The following is a 4367-nucleotide window of genomic DNA, read 5'->3' as shown; positions in this document are numbered from 1 at the left end:
CCCCCCCCCCCCCCCCGGTCCGCGGCTTATCTTACCGCGCGATCGAGCCCGTGGCACGGAACCTCCTTCTGTACGCGTACTTCCGGCGGACGCCTAAATTTAGGCCTCGCGCGGCCCCGCGTTAGATACTCAGAGCCTCGGTATAGGCTGCAGTCAGGCAAACTAACCCGACGTTCTCACTCACTCAACTCGCGCAAACCTCGCTCCCTTTCTCTCTCTCTCGCCCTCTTTCTCTTCCTTTCCTCCTCCCTCTCCCCGTTCCACGTACGTGCTGGAAAGGGAGGAAAAGAAGGGGCGAGGGGGAGGAGGAGCGATGAAGAGTGTGTACGTACACGCGGCCGGCCGGCCGACCGGCCGTCCGGCCGGCTGGCAGGTTTACAAGGAAGGTAAAGGCAAAAGCAAAGCCGGGCAGATAGAAGGCAAGCCTTCCCCAGTGCTGAAGAGAGAGTCTACGATACACACCGTCACGCATTCACCCTCGTCCGATCCCAGACCTGCCTGAACTCTTTTTCCCTTAGTCCCTTCTCGATCCTCCCCCTTGCCCCCTCGCCATCCTCCCTTATCCCCCCACCCACCCCGCCTCTCTCGCGTTATCCAGCCGGCCTGTCCGCCTGCTTACTTGCTCGTTCGCTTCTACCACCACCACCAGCACCACCGACACCACCATCCTCCCTTTCTCTCTCTCTCGCCCTCTTTCTCTTCCTTTCCTCCTCCCTCTCCCCGTTCCACGTACGTGCTGGAAAGGGAGGAAAAGAAGGGGCGAGGGGGAGGAGGAGCGATGAAGAGTGTGTACGTACACGCGGCCGGCCGGCCGACCGGCCGTCCGGCCGGCTGGCAGGTTTACAAGGAAGGTAAAGGCAAAAGCAAAGCCGGGCAGATAGAAGGCAAGCCTTCCCCAGTGCTGAAGAGAGAGTCTACGATACACACCGTCACGCATTCACCCTCGTCCGATCCCAGACCTGCCTGAACTCTTTTTCCCTTAGTCCCTTCTCGATCCTCCCCCTTGCCCCCTCGCCATCCTCCCTTATCCCCCCACCCACCCCGCCTCTCTCGCGTTATCCAGCCGGCCTGTCCGCCTGCTTACTTGCTCGTTCGCTTCTACCACCACCACCAGCACCACCGACACCACCATCGGTGCACCGTCGTCGTCATCGGTACACACGACTATCTTTCTCTCTCTCTCCTCATCCACCTTCTCGACCCTTCGTTCTCGCGGGGGCCCCCTCTGCCCCCCACCCCCTCGGGCACCCCACTCACGCACAGGGACCTCCGGAATCCCCTCGCCCGCGCTCGTCGCCTCAGTCGTCGGTTGCACGGCGAGCCGTACGTGCCGTCTGGCCCCTCTTCCCCTCGTCCGCGTGTACTCCTTCTCTTTCACCTCCTCTTCTTCCTTCAACTCTATCACGTTTCTACTTTAGCCCTCCTCTTCCTCCTCCGTCGTATTTCGTTCTCCTTCCCGCCCGGTTTCCTCATAGTTACTCTCCCTCACTCTCTCTCTCTCTCTCTCTCTCTCTCTCTATCTATCTCTCTTTCTTTCTCTCGCTCCCTCCCTCCTTTCTCTTTCGCTCTTTCTCGCGCGCGGCCCTGCGCCCAGGGGTGAACGAACCTACTAAATGACGGCCATGAAAACAGCCGAAGCTCGGGCACGAAGGATGAAGGAAGGCACGGACCGAAGACGCGGGGGGACTCCCCCTTCCCCCTTCTCGTCCGCGACCGCGAGCAGCCGCTCCTCTTCATCCCACAGACCCGTGTTCTTCACATTCTTCTATTCCCCGTCCTTTCCCTTCTTCTTCCTCGAACTCTCAATCTTCCTCGCTTCTTCTATTTCACATATTTCTCTATTCTCTCTATTCCACTTTCCTTCATCTCGTCCAATCCCCTGGACTCGATTAGGCACGTCGCTTTCTCTCTCCTCTTTCGCTCCTCGTTATTTCACGTTATCGCGATACTATCGGAATGGCGAATTTTATCGATAACTGGATACTTCGAAGCGTCCAGAAAAAAAAAAGGTTTGAATCATCTGAAAGATGATGTACAAAAACGGGAAGCACTAATGAAGAACAAGGAAAACGAGAATTTACATCCGTAAAAGAGAAGAAGTTTGCGAGTGAAATTATCTGAACAGAGTGATCTCCAATCAGTGTAATAGATTTGAGCAAATTTTTCAAAGTGATGTTGTTTCGATATAATACTTGAAAAGGTCTCTGTGCCCTTTTTCTGAAAACTCTAAGAATTCCACATTTTGCATAGTATCTGATTTCAAGATGCTAATTTTGAGAGTACTTGTTATAATAAATAAGTAAGTATAAGATAATAATTCGTTAAAAAAATATTATTATATTACATCAAGTATTTATTGATATAATAATTTAAAATCTGTACTTATATAAATCTATATAAAAATACATCCAAGATAAGTAAGTGTAAACAAATTTCTCCCTCTATCTTCTAAAGAAAAGAAATAGAAAAGAGCTAAAAGTTATATTACAGAGAATTTAATCGCACGAAACGTACGCGAACAACTTTGGCTAGTCAACACGCGGTGCGAAACCGGACGTCGTCATCAAGGGAACGGTGACGATAAATTAGCAGCCATTGATACCCTCGGCTGTTATTTCGGCGAAGGAGCGGGAATAGAGAATGTGGGGAGGAAAATTAGCCGCGATAAAGGGTACTCGAGGAAGCACACGCTCGGAAGAAGAGGGGACGAAGATAAAGAGAAGGCGAAGCGAGGAGCGCTCGCGCAACGACTACTACTCGACGATTGCGTACAAAGATTATATATTCCATCCGTTTGTCGTTATTAAATCCGTTCTCTTCCCGAGTCACTCGCACTATTTATGCTACGTTTATACAGCGATAGCCAGGAACAGAGATTGTAAATATAGACGCATTATAATCGCGTGTGCATATATATTAAAATCGGAATAATATATATACATGTCGATATAAGTAAACGAGCAATAAATTAAAATTCCCGGGTTTAATTTTACGAATAGCTGCACCTAATTTTACACAATACTCTTTGTATAATTTGTATATTCTAATATTTCAGGGAAAAAAAATAAATAGAAACCATGATATTTAAAATTCTGCGAAAAAAAACCGTATATACAGGGTGATTCTAAAAAAGTGCGAAAAATTTTAGATGATTCTTTGTTAAAAATTAAGGGGAGTTTTTCATATAAACATATATTCCTATATCCCTCTCTGAGGAGTTACACTCCTCCAAAGGGGGAGGATGAAAATTTTTTATTTCCGACATTTATTATAATTTTGTGTCGTTTTTGTTCCATTTTTTCTCACATTTAATACTATAATTTTGTCTTGCTTGCTTTTTTTATTCTAAAATTCTTGTAACTCGAAATGATAACGTATTTTTTTTTTTTTTTTTTTTTTTTTTTTGAAAATTATTGATTTTACGAAAAAAAAAAATAAAAAAGTTTCTAAAGGAATCAAGCTTTCTAACGCATATTTTTTATATGATCACATTACAGACCGTTAAAAAGTTCTAATAAAAAATTTAATAGGGGTTGCTAGTTTCATCCCCTTATAACGATACGGGAGGATTAAAAAAAAAATATTAATAAATATTCTTTTTACTAGTGGCAAATGTCCACCAAATTTCATTTTTTTAACTTGTTCAAAATTTGAAAAAAAAAATAAAAACTTAATTTTTACCTCCATTTTTTTGAAGAGTGTAACTCTTCAAGGAGGAATATAGGAGTATACGTTTATATGAAAAAATCCCCTTAATTTTCGACAAAGAATCATCTCCTAAAATTTTTCGTACTTATTTAGAATCACCCTATATATTATTGTATGTACGGCCGTATCGGGAACAATTCCAAGGAGGATACGACACTGTCGCATTTCTAAAATTCATCTATTTTCTAATAACGCGTCGTACCGGAAAGAGTTCGTCGCCGGAAGTTCGATTCTTAGGATCGATTCCGTATGCGTCGCGGATGCGTGCGCGCGTCTCGACGATAACGAGACGGAGAGAACGGGACGAACGCGACCGGCGTTTACGAGCCGCGAAACACCCGGGACTCGAAACTCGAAGCAGATCCGGTGAGTGCGTAGCTGATCACGTCGTTCGGCTGATTCGCATGTAGGAATGTAATTAGGCGCATGATACAGATATGGTAATACGCGTTGTACGCATAATTACGTATCATTGCGGGTTACATATTGCATACGGATGCGGTATGAAATTCCGAATCGCGCGCAAAATTTCCAAGCGCTTGGCACCACGCTTGGAAAACGTTAATGTTAATTACAAATAAATTACGCTAAACTCTTTATACAGAGAGAAAAGAATCTCTCTCCCCGTATATTCTATATTATATATATTATATATTATA

The 4367-nt window shown here is 45.4% G+C and overlaps 2 long non-coding RNA genes across 2 annotated transcripts in view; both read right to left on the bottom strand.

Annotated features, from left to right (window-relative positions):
• LOC115245370 overlaps positions 1-148 on the bottom strand; it is a 5895-nt gene extending 5747 nt beyond the window's left edge. The window contains exon 1 of the long non-coding RNA XR_003885517.1: positions 36-148. This is a non-coding gene — a long non-coding RNA (uncharacterized LOC115245370). The remainder of the gene's footprint in view (positions 1-35) is intronic.
• Positions 1-4367, bottom strand: part of LOC115245371 — a 161092-nt gene that overhangs the window by 48814 nt on the left and 107911 nt on the right. The window lies entirely within an intron of this gene.

The sequence above is a fragment of the Formica exsecta genome, unplaced genomic scaffold (genome assembly GCF_003651465.1).
Source record: "Formica exsecta isolate Colony F162 unplaced genomic scaffold, ASM365146v1 scaffold96, whole genome shotgun sequence".
Classification (NCBI taxonomy): Eukaryota; Metazoa; Arthropoda; class Insecta; order Hymenoptera; family Formicidae; genus Formica; species Formica exsecta.
This window is presented reverse-complemented; position numbering and strand designations above follow the sequence as displayed.